A 13,016-nucleotide genomic window follows, 5' to 3' on the forward strand; every position below is an offset into this window, starting at 1 on the left:
AATAATAAATGTTATGAGATAATTCAATAAAATCAAAATAGACTTAACCAAGTGTGTAGTTCTATTGTGAAGAACCTTAACGTTCGTTAAACGAGTATACGACCTTATCGGTTCGAACTTGTTATAAGATCAAGTTGGTTACCGACATGCCAAGCATGTTTAGAAATTAACTAAAATTGATTTAAAATATAATCTTGAAGAAAAATATGAGTTTTGGTGGCTAAAAACACACTTGTGTGTCTTAAGCGAGTGAACTCGGTTTAGTTCGGTCCTTGACTCGGAATAAGACCGAGGATGGTTACCACATACCCAATTACCATGGAACTTGTAAAATAACTTATAAATAATAATACTCAAGTTTTACATTCAAAAAGTTAACAATAAAGCTTTTAAACAAAAGTTCGGTTTTTGGTTCAGTCCTTGACTCGGAATAAAACCGAGGATGGTTACGACATACCCAATTACCATGGAACTTGTAAAATAACTTATAATAATACTCAAGTTTTACATTCAAAAAGTTAACAATAATGCTTTTAAACAAAAGTTCGGTTTTTGGTTCGGTTCTCAACTCGGGATGAAACCGAGGCTAGTCACCACATATCCAATACCATGGAACTTGACAAATATGAAAAATAAACTAAAATATGTAGAATTTAAGTAAGTATAAAAAGTTATATGGTTAGATTTGTTAAATATATAAACAAATACTACAAAGTCCTCCATGTAACCTTGCCTTACTAGTCCGACATTTCAACCGGCCGAGACCGGAGAAATGAAAGACCGAAGGTAAACAAGGAGTGTATATTATATATATATGTTGTAACATCAAGCTTTAAGTATTGAAAAGTTAGTTAAAATGAAAGATTAGCTTATGAAGAACAACTTTAAAATTCAAGAATTTGAGAGAGAAATGAAGAAATGAGCAAGCACAAATGAAGAAGATGGGTGTGTATATATAGGGTAAGTTGAATGGGTCTTTCATAAAGGGTGTTTCATGAAAATGGGTTGGTTATAGACCCAAGAAAGCACAAACTACAAATGGGTCCTTCAAGTCTCCATTTTGGTAGTTTTAGTCCCTGGAGTTCGTTTTGAGCGTTTTCGGGGAATTTTAAGAACCGAAAAGGGTGTTTTTTTTATCCAACAACTATAAAACAAATATTTAACATACAATTCATCATTTTGATAATATCGAAAGGTTCGGGATACAAAACGGGTCGGGTTTACATTAAGAATACAAGTATAAAATAACCCGAAATTGACAAATGTCACAGTGTTGTCTTGCCTGAGGACAAATATCAATGTGATCAATAGAATCTAAGTGTACACTTGAAATAAAATTCAATCGTTTTAACTTGTAACTTAGCAAATGACCAAGTCTATGATGCCAAGTCTTAATGCTTACAACAAAATTATAAGAATTATTTGAAAAAACAAAGGAATTATTGGAAATCAAACTGTAGCATTCAGAAGATATAAGCATTTGATATGAGCCACTCTAGTGAAGGGGCTTGCAAGATACATGAGGTATTAGAAAAGTATACAATAATATTTGTATCATTACACAATATGAAAGCAGAAAGAAGTTTGTGTTTGAAATTTGGTACAAAAAGAACGATTGAGGAAAACAAGATGAAATTGAGGGCAACAAATCAGAGAATTGAAGTGAAAGATGAAATTATTGAAGAAGAATATTAGATCGGAGCCATGGAAGCTTTGATATCATATTGTAATAAGAGAGAAAACTATAAACAGTTAATTAATCATGCAAAGAACAAACCCTAGCTTATACACATAGAATAAGCTAAGTAATTCAACTAACATGCTAAACAAACATTTCACCACTGTTGACTAACGGTCAAAGTAACAAAGACTAACAGAAGTTGATAGTTCATGCAAACCCCATTCAGGGCCGGCCCTTGGGGGTGGCAGGGTGGTCGACGGCCACAGGCCCGCAACCCCGCTAGGCCCGAATTTTTTTATTTTTTTTTGTAAAAAAATTATATGTATTTTTTTAAAAATAATATGTATACTTAATGTTTAAACATAATTACATAATCACTTGCTTGGTCTAGTAGCTAATGGGTATTACTTATGACCAATAGGTTATGGGTTCTAACCTCACTTGAGACATCTTAATTCTTTTTTTATACAAAAGTTTTTTACACAACCCAAATTATAACCAAGTAAGCTCATATAAAAATTAAACTGTTTAAACCTAACAAAATACTCATTTTACTTAAGGCCTAAAAAAATTTTCGCATTCAGCCCAAAATTTTTTTTGCTTTTTCAAAGCCTGATCCCATTGTAGATATTTATGTTCATTTAGGTGGTGTAGAATTAGGGAGTGTTTCGCCATCCTAAAAGTAAGTTAAATAAACAATGATTATACATTTCAAGTACCTAAATCTTTGCATTTTAAAATCCATTAAAATCAACTGCTTACATTCTTCTTTTCCATTAAAGTTGTCAAAACTTTGCTTCTTGATTTCTTATACCGAAGCAAAACAGTCAATCGGTGTAATGTAGAGTTATCAGAGGGGCTTTACGATGGCGCGTCAAGGGCCATTGCTAAACAGAGTTCAATAGATTGGATAGGAGATTCAACAGGCGTGGATTTAAACGGAAATGATCAAATAGAGTTTGTTCAGATAGGAAGGTGACATCAGGACTCAAGGGTCAGCTAGATATTGAAATTGTTGCATGGTCCCTTTAGCATATTTACTTTACAATAAACAATCTAATTAATACATTAACTTGCTTTAAAATACAGTAATTACAAATCAATACCTTAATTATTTTTGTCATATCTTCGAGTACAAACATATTAAATATATACTTTTTTTAAAGGGAAAATCTCATAGAATAGTAACCAACTTTCAAAAGTGTTCCAATTAGGTCACTGATGCATATTTTTTCCAAATCGGGTCACTAAATCTTCAGATCAAGTCTCACCGATTTTGGTGTGCGTCAAGAAAGAAATGGATGATAAGATGTGGGTGTCGAAATTTGCAATATATGTAGTTAAATTTAAAAATTTTAAAAAAACGTTAATTATATTAAAATTTAAAAATAAAAAATAAAATTCACGTCGCCACTCAACGTCAACTTCAAAAAGAAGGTAAAAAATTTCCTATGTGAAACAAAAAAGAAATTGGCTAAAAAAACATGTTAAAACTTTTAATTTAATCAAACACGAAAGTTGAGTGATCTAATTGGAACACTTTTTAAAGTTGAGTGACCTAATTGGAACACTTTTTAAAGTTAGTTACTATTCTATGAAGTTGCCCCTTTTTTAAAATATATACGTTTACCTTTTTTTAGAACGTTCTGTTTAAAATAACTTAACACAAGAATTTAATACGATTAATTCTTAATAATTGCCAAACTATATATTCTTTGGAATGACGATTTTCTGTGTGTTAGGCCACTACATTCTCTAATTTTGGATAGCCCCTATTGTCTTACTTTAGCCAGACTATGTTCTTTTAACCGAGCCCACATTAGATTCAGAGTTTGGCTTTGGGCGCTCTCCTCAGGAAACTATAGCGTCAACAGTTGTTATGTCGGTCACCACAAGAGCAGAATTCTCTGGCGTAACACACGGTTGGATGAAAACCCGGGTGAGTTTGGAATTCAATCTGACAACCTCACAAGGCCTAGCCCAAATCATTCATTGCTATAATCCACTAAAAGTAACACAAGTGGTGATCGAACTTTGATCTTCACTAAATAACCCACACCTTCTATCAGTAGGCCACAAGTGGGATTAATTGCTAAACTATATGACAATAAATTTTCTAATCATAATTCAATTTCAATATTATTCCTATAGCTATTATTATTAGACCTATTTTTTATTATTTATTATTAATTGTCATTATTGTTACAATTATTTTTAGTTAGGTTTTATACAAGAAAGTCCGTTCTAAAAAAATTGTTAATTAGGTTTTAAAATATGGGGTCTTACATGTGTGTTTTGTAGGTAGCTTGCTATTAAATTCTCACTTTGACAGGGTAATAAGGTGGTTTGAGTGCAAATTTACTGATGTCTTTAATTCCTATAATATACAATATATTTAGCTGTAAAAAAAAGGGTATCTTGCTACTCTAGGTCTGAGTAGCGGAATCTAAAGAAAATAAAATAATAAAAAAAACAAGTTTGTTAATTCAACCAGCGCATTTAATAAAAATAAAAAACCTAGTATACAGTTTTTTTTTTTTTTGTCAGCCAACACTCAAACATAAATTTTATCAAAAACCAAGTCATATTCAAAACAAAGTTTTTTAAGCCTTATATGTTTTTTAAAAACTATTATTTTTAAGTATTTTGAATAAACAAACTAGTTACATGTTTAAAATACCACCTACAAACTAATGCTTATCAGTTTCTTAAAGCTTCCAGGAATAAACACAAAGTCGTGTTTTAATGATAAAATTTCTTTAATAAATTTATTTGTAAATTTTTGTCTTAACTTTCTTCTCAAATATTTGTAAATTTTGTTCCACATCGATGAATAAGAAAAAATAGTAGAAACTTTAGGTAATTTGTGAAAAAAAATGGATAAAAGATGAAAATAACCATATAACATTACATTTATTCTCCGGATTTATTGGTGACAAAGGAATCCGAATTTGACATGCGAACACGATATCCAAAAATAGTGACAAGTATTCATTTACAATATTAGTTCTAAAAACTTTCGTGGGCATGAGACCTGCATATTGTGTTAGGTGCTACATAATTGGTAGTCTGGTGCCGGGTCTGATTCTCTAAGATGTATATATCTGTTATCTTAAGTATACGTGTAACCAATTTTTTAATTTTTTATTATAAAACAATCTGCTATTTCACTAACTAGTAGTTATTATATTTTGAATTTACATAAATAAAAATGTTATATAAAAAGTAAAATAATAATAAATATGTTTGGGAATCTTAACAAGTTATGTTTATCGAATAACGAGATACTAGTGGACATAACTGTGATGGGTAATTACCCGACAGATATAGAGTCAGGCTTGAAACACGGGGTTCAGTCATGTATGTGATTATAGATTACTAATACCTATCCATTTTAGATCCAACTTGTCAAATAAAAAGATAAAGATGGAAAAGAAAAACTTTAATAAAATCTGTCAAAACATGAACATAGAAGGTCAGAGCACACACAATGCGTATTGGAACCAAAGGTCCGGTTCTATGTAGAGGTTGTCAAACTTAAGGAGCCAAACTTGCTTGCGTTGTGAAGCTCAAGTCCATGAGAAAGGGTTGTGGCTGCAAACTAGAGCCAAATGAGTTGGTCGACCACTCATACATACACATGTATATGAATTTTTTTTAAATATGATGTATATTTAAGATTCCCAATCACTTAGGGGTTGACCTTTTTGCTTGATCAAAAATAGGTTATTGGTGTTTAATATTGGCGAATAAGCCATTTGATCTAAGTGTGTAAAAGATGCTTCAGAAAGTGTAAGTGAAGTGTCATATCAGAAACCCTTATTTAGTACTTGGTAATGACAAGGTTAATATCTTTTGGTAGTAGTGAATAAAAGTAGACTAATTTTATTTGCAGCTAATATTGACGAATAAGACTAATAGCAATTTATATTGAAGAATAAGAGTTATTATCGAATATAACCTAATTAAATCAACCATTACTCTTAAAAGAATCTATGTCATATGATATGGCCCGTCTATAAGATTCTTCTTACAAAATATCCAACTACTTAAAAATCTAAACATGTTGAATTTACTATGCATTCAAGTGAATCCAAAACTCTTTATGGTCCCCATGTATTTATAGAGTTAAATAAAAATAAACGTTCAATATCTTAGAGCATTCACATTCAATTCTTCATCTCCGTCTCTATAATTACACTAAAAACACTAGTTTTTCTCTCTCATTCACTCACAACCACTTTTAAAAACATTAAAAAATTATAGGATGAACAGTGCGTTTCTCCAAATTTAATCATAAACAGTAACATTTTCCCTCTCCCCCTCTCACAACCATTTTTAACCATCTCTAAAAAAATAGGAAACCCCCTCACAAAATTTAAAGAATCCATTGGGAATGCTCTTACCATATAGAGTTTTGGTAGTTTTTTAGTGGTGAATACTTTGTAAGAGTAAAAATAGTTTATTTAAATAGGTTATGTTTGATAATAACTCTTATTCGCTAATATAAATTACTGTTAGTTTTATTCGCCGTTATCAATTGCAAATAGAATTGGACCATCCTTATTAAAAGATATTAAAATTATTTGTCACTATACCAAGTCCTGATAAGAGTTTACACTCCTCTTACACTTCCTGACGCATCTCTTAAACACCTAGATCAAATGACTTATTCGCCAATATTAAACACAAATACCCTATTTGTGATTAAACAAAAGGGTCAACCCCCCGAGTGACTAGGAATCTTAAATACACCCTATTTTTTTAAAAAAAATTTATGCATTTTACAAATACAATTTTAATATTTTTGATATGAGGTTTGTGAAGAATTGTGTTATGAAACAAATAAAGGTTTTTTCTAGAGAGATTTGAAATATAATGTGAGTTGGTGAGATGGAAGTTTATAGATACACAAAATAATTCCTTGTATTAATTTCTAGATTTAAAGATAAATTTTTATTCAATTTGACATGCCATATGCAAAATACCTATTGTATGATTTTCTCACACAAATAACCTTCATAATGCTAACATAACTATGCATAATTTAGTTTTAGGACAATCTAAACACTTGGATTATTAATTTATTTTCATTTAAAAAATGTACAAGTTGCATCCTAAAGACCAACCAAACATAGACGCGGTTTAAAGCTAGCCTTCCCATGCACCCGTTGACTTTACTCTATCCCAATTCCACTACTTCACATACTATAAATGACTCACCCATCCACCCTTTATTACTCACCACATCCACCTCACAAACATAATAATATTTACATGCATGCAAGCAATTACTTCACAAATGACTTCTTCCATCAATATCTCCACCACCCTCCTCCTCCTTGCCCTCCTCCTCTCCCCCGCCTTCTCCGCCACCCCACCCGCATCCTCCGCCACCACCGTCTGCCAATACACCCCTTACCCCTCCTTCTGCCGGTCAACCATCCCCATCAACAACTCAACCGCCAATGTCTACGACTACGGCCGCTTCTCCGTCCGCAAATCCATCTCGGCGGCTCATAAATTCTCCGAATTAATCGATAAATACCTCCGCCGCTCCTCCACCTTAACCACGGGCGCAATAAGCGCGCTTCAAGATTGCCAATATTTAGCTGGAGTCAACGTTGACTTCCTCACAAACGCGTTCCAAACCGTCGGGAAATCCCAAACCGCACTCTCCGCAATGAAATCCGAAGATATCCAAACGATGCTTAGCGCGATTCTAACCAACACGCAAACATGCATCGACGGTATCCAAGCCATCGCGTCCTCTTGGAGCTTCAAAAACGGCGTTTTGGCACCGCTCGCTAACGATAACAAACTATACAGCGTGTCGTTGTCCTTATTCAACCGCGGGTGGGGTGTTAAGAACAAAAAACACTCCTCATTCACCCGTAAAAATAAAAAACACTCGGGTTTTAACAACGGACGGTTGCCTTTGGTAATGTCCGAAAGAACAAAGGCTATATTCGAGACCGCGGGAAGGAGGAATTTGCTGCAGACTGATGATGGTGGTGACCAGGTGGTTATTAGTGATATTGTGGTGGTGAGTCAAGATGGGTCTGGTAACTTTACCACCATTATGGATGCGATTAATATTGCGCCCAATAAATCTGAAGCTGCGGACGGTTACTTTTTGATTTATGTAACGGCGGGTGTTTTTGAGGAGTATGTTAATATTCCGAAGAATAAATATTATTTGATGATCATCGGAGATGGGATTAATCAGACGGTGATCACCGGAAACCGCAACGTGGTGGATGGCTGGACCACTTTCAATTCTGCTACATTCAGTAAGTAATTAGTTGTTAAAGTTCAAAAGCAAATATAAAAAATAATAAATTTTTTTACTTTCCAGATCACCTTGGTTAAAATAATATATAGTCTTTTAAATAGCAAAAGTTCAAATACCTAAATATTTTAGGCTAAGATAATAAGTTTTATAAAATGGCTTTTATTTTTTTAAATAAATTTGAATTTGCTACTTTAAAAAATCTAATTTAATACAAACAAATTTAAATAGATTTTAACTTTGACGTGACAGATTTTCATCTATTCTTCTGCGTTAAAAAAAATCTGCTATATTGATGTGGGAGATTATGAACACGACATATTAAAATTCTAGCTGATACAATTTTTTTACTAAAAACAAAATTTTCTGGTAGTGAATTTAAGAAAAAAAACAGAGAGAGAGAGAGACCGTCTGTTTTATCAAACTTACTAGTCAAGATGATAAATTGTTAATCTTCACAAATTCAATAAAATAATCGGAAACCAGAATATTCAAAATAATATTTTTATAAAAAACGTTATGACTTTATTTTTTCAAACTTACTAGTCAAATGATGTTAATATTCACATTTCACAATATTTAAATGTTATGAAAAAGTTGACCTTTCAACTTTTTTTACTACTTTTACACCGGTAATTTGACTTTTTCAATCTTTGATTTACAGTCGTGACGGCGCCAAACTTCGTAGCAGTCAACATAACAATTCGTAACACCGCGGGAGCAATAAAGCACCAAGCCGTCGCATTACGAAACGGCGCCGATTTATCGACATTCTACAGCTGCAGCTTCGAAGGCTACCAAGACACGTTATATGCGCACTCCTTGCGACAATTTTACCGTGAATGCGACATATACGGCACCGTAGACTTCATATTCGGCAATGCGGCTGCCGTGTTACAAAACTGTAACCTCTACCCGCGGTTACCAATGTCGGGTCAATTCAACGCCATCACGGCCCAAGGTAGAACCGACCCGGGTCAGAACACCGGGACCTCGATCCAAAACTGTAATATCCGTGCCACGGAAGACTTGGGTTCGACCAAGACGTATCTCGGGCGGCCGTGGAAAGAATATTCTAGAACGGTTTATATGAAGACGTTTATGGACACGTTGATTGAGGGCGCGGGGGTGGCGGGAATGGTCGGGTGATTTTGCGTTGAATACTTCGTATTATGCTGAGTTTGATAATTCAGGTCCAGGTTCGGATACTAGCCGTAGAGTTAGTTGGCCAGGGTTTCACGTAATAAATGCAACAGACGCGGTAAATTTTACCGCGTCTAGCTTTGTAATGGGTGACGAGTTTTTACCACAAACCGGGGTACCTTACAACGGTGGATTGTGATTCTTGAGTACAAATGTACAGGAATTAACAGTTGACTCATTGTAACACGGGTGATTGATTTGTTCTTTTATTTAAATGAGTGATGTATAACATTTAATATTTAATAAATCTAATATAGTTGCATTTGCAATAAATATCATTTTGTTTGGCTTCGGGTTAGTTCGGGTCGATTTTTCAGCTATTTTCTAATTCAGGTTCTTGTTGCTTCGAGTTGGATTCAGTGTTTGGCTAATAAACAAACCCTCATGGACAATGATATCTTTATATGATAAATACATGTGCAGTTTATGTGCACAATTATTACATTACTCGTGTTTCGAATAGAGTTGAACATAAAAACGATAAAAAAAATGTTATCTTGAATATCTGTCGTAAAATTGGAAGTATCTCAAATGCATTTGTATGCTTTTAATGAAGACAACAATATATAATGAATGCCAAGACTTCTGACCACATTGGGAACCAAATTTCCACATTCATTGTATATTTTTAATAGACTTAACTAATGCTAGCAAAATTCCACCGCTCATTTTCAGTATGAATTCGTCGGCATCGATTTGGTTCGTTACGATACCAAAATATGATCATACGTAAAAGAGAAAGTCCAATAAAATAAAAAATCAGTTATGATATGCTCAAAAGGATGTCAACACGTGTTTTACTTCGATTAAAAACCATAAAATATATATTAATATCATTTTGATAGTACTGATACTAGTATCGATGTTGCTTGATTGGAATCATTGTGATACCAATTTGGTTTGTCACTGTACCATTACCGTACCAACACTCGCTACAACTTATGTTACATGAAAGATACTCTCTAGCTAGAAGCTAGAAAGAAGAAAACAACCAAGCAAAGAGGTCAAAAGATTTGAAACTATACTAATCCTTCCATTATAATGTGTTGCTGTTTTATCTTTTCTTTATCCAAAGATCCCTAAAGATTTGATGTCCTTAAAGATTTTCTCTAGATTTACCGGTTTGCTAATAAATAAGTCTTGTTTCTGGCCTGCCAAATGCACAAACAAGCAATAGAAATAATCCCGAAATCCTTTTCTTCGAACTTCACCTTTCATAGTTGTGTTGTGTATATGAGAATATCTCTAACCGAAAAGGAAAAATATTAAGGAATTTTACACCAGCTACTAACAAGTTGTCAAATCACTGTTACTATATAACAAGATGTAAACAAAATGTCTACCATCTCCAAAGCACCTCCACATAGCAGAAACGTGTGAGTTAACATGTATTTTTCTTCTATGGATTAAAGGCAACTAAATTCGACAATTGATCCATCTTCGCCTCCATCCAAAAATGTTACATTAAGTTAGAATCCATTTATTCCAATTCATAACAAAAAAGTTGTGTCCTCCTCCATGGAAAATTATATTTTAACCAATCCAACCAGGAACTAGCCTGAATTATCCCCTAACCACGACCATCTATCACACGATACCCGCACTTGTCTTAGAATATTGTTGCCGTGCTGCAATTTAGAGATCGTGACTAGGTGGCCTTGGGACACACTTTCGTCTTCACTTCCAATTTATACTTTGATCGTGCAATGCAAATAATTCGTTTACCCTGCATTTTCCATTACCCTCCACTGAGAATAAACTTGGGAAAACATCTTTAAAAGGCTTAGATATAGCCCAAGGATCTAACCAAAACCGAATGTCCTCTTCATCTTTCAAATAAACCATGATCATTTTTTGTAGTTTAAACATGCAATTGAAATGTTTGATTTCAACCTAGCAAGGTTATTTCAAACTTATGTAAAAAATTTCTTCTGAGGAATCGTTGACGGGCATTTGTGGTTTTGAAGGAAAGCCACAATAGTTTTCTTCCATAGACTTGGATCTTCACATTTATATCATGCCAAACCCGTTTGGTAGTAAATCATTGTTGGTGTCTTTAAAAGCGCAAGTGCCCAAACCCTCGGCTTTCTATGGTTTAACCGCCTGATTCCAAGTGACCCAATGAATCCTTTTCTTGTTATTGCATTCTCCCCGTAAGAATTTTCTTCTGATAGCCTCCAAACCATCAATAACTTTGCACAGAGCCTTATATAAAGAAAAATAATATTTTGGGAGGCTTTCTAACACAATCTTGATTAAAGTAAGCCTAGCACGGATAGATAACGAGGAGGCCTTCCATAAAGAGAGGCGAGATTTAAGGATTTCAATGAATACTCTCTAGTTGTCACACGACTCATACTAAAACCAATTAATAAACCAATATATGTGAAAATGATTATTAGACGATCCGCCTAATCCCTCTGTTTGACTCGTTAAGGGTAAAAATGATTTTTACAATTTTCCGATATCCGTTTAAGTGATCTAAGACCTTATGTATGTATGAAAACACTTATGATGCGACTTATGTAAATCATTTTGACTGAGGTTCAATAGATAAATGAATAAGAAATCGTAAATATGACAATATTCCATTTACCCTAGATATTAGGGCCGGTTGTCCATGCATTAGGGCCAGCTGCCCTTTGCGAAGCCTCCCCAACATAAACAAATAAGTAAATCACATGTATAATAAAATGAGGAACGCACGATCATGAATGCAAGCATACAATTACAATTGAATGCATATACGAACTAAAATAGACAAAATGATGAAAGTTTAGATAACGGGTGTAAATGGAAAGTGCATGCAGTTAACTGAAGGAGTTTATACTACAAGTACATAGAAGGAAAATCGTCAATAGATTTATACCTTAACTTCTATGATATCTCATAAACCTGTTTACAAACGTTCTTTAACCAACAAGGTGTTTTTTGAAAATGAGATTGATAGCTCAGTGTTGTTTGGGATTGCTTGTATAATAATCCAAGGAATGATGCTTTAGATATATATCTCACTACTGATCACAATACAAATATGTAATTCTTATTATAAATGCAATAATTTATAAATTGTCTATTATAGAGGTGGAATGTTCAAATCTTGTAAGGTGCAACTGTTTAAAAAAAGAATTAACTTTTTTTTTATTTATATAAGTCAATTTTTTTTTCTTTTTTTCAAAAGTGGATGTCGTAATTCATATAGACACTATAAATTATACAAGTTTTATATTTTTATAAAGAATTACATATACATTTAAGCATATTTATATAAATAATATTTGAGTAGGTAGTTTATTAATTTATACAGTTTAGTTAAAACTGAAATTTATTTTTTTTAAGAAAATAAGATTTATTTTATTTAGTTTCTATAACTTCATCAAAACGAAATTTGATAAGCATTCTGGGCCTAATGGGTTCAATAGAGTGCATTCAGAAAAATAGTGGGTTCGATTTAGTAGTGATTCTTAACGTACAACCAAAAGAGGTTATAGCCTAGTGCTATTAAAGTGTGCATTTCGTAGTGATTCTTAACAAATGGTTGAGGGTTCTAGTAAAACATTTGTCAATATCTTGATTTAGGAGTGAATTAAAGGGGGTGTGAGTTATTCGTTTTAAAAAACGAAAAGAAGATAATACTTTTAGAATTTTAAATATCTTAGTGTTGAAAGTGTGCTTCATGTGTCGGCAAAGGACAATGAGCAAAACTCTTCAGTTAGTTAATTTGAAGCGAGGCAATCCCAAAAAATAGTCGAAAGAGGATAATTTCCGCATGCGTCACCACTTCATTGCATGTATCACATCATGTCACATATGTATCGCTTGTGATCAGGTAGTTGCCAT

The 13,016-nt window shown here is 33.3% G+C and overlaps 1 pseudogene across 1 annotated transcript; it reads left to right on the forward strand.

Annotated features, from left to right (window-relative positions):
- The first annotated feature begins 6,962 nt into the window (after positions 1-6,962).
- LOC143571274 (putative pectinesterase/pectinesterase inhibitor 41) lies at positions 6,963-9,406 on the forward strand (annotated as a pseudogene). The gene is made up of 2 exons (XR_013142068.1): positions 6,963-7,974; positions 8,638-9,406. The product of XR_013142068.1 is annotated as a putative pectinesterase/pectinesterase inhibitor 41 (transcript).
- The last annotated feature ends 3,610 nt before the right edge of the window (positions 9,407-13,016 follow it).

This window comes from Bidens hawaiensis, unplaced genomic scaffold (assembly GCF_021521415.1).
Source record: "Bidens hawaiensis isolate Kalapana, Puna unplaced genomic scaffold, B.hawaiensis_p1.1 tig00025332_1, whole genome shotgun sequence".
NCBI classification, from domain to species: Eukaryota; Viridiplantae; Streptophyta; class Magnoliopsida; order Asterales; family Asteraceae; genus Bidens; species Bidens hawaiensis.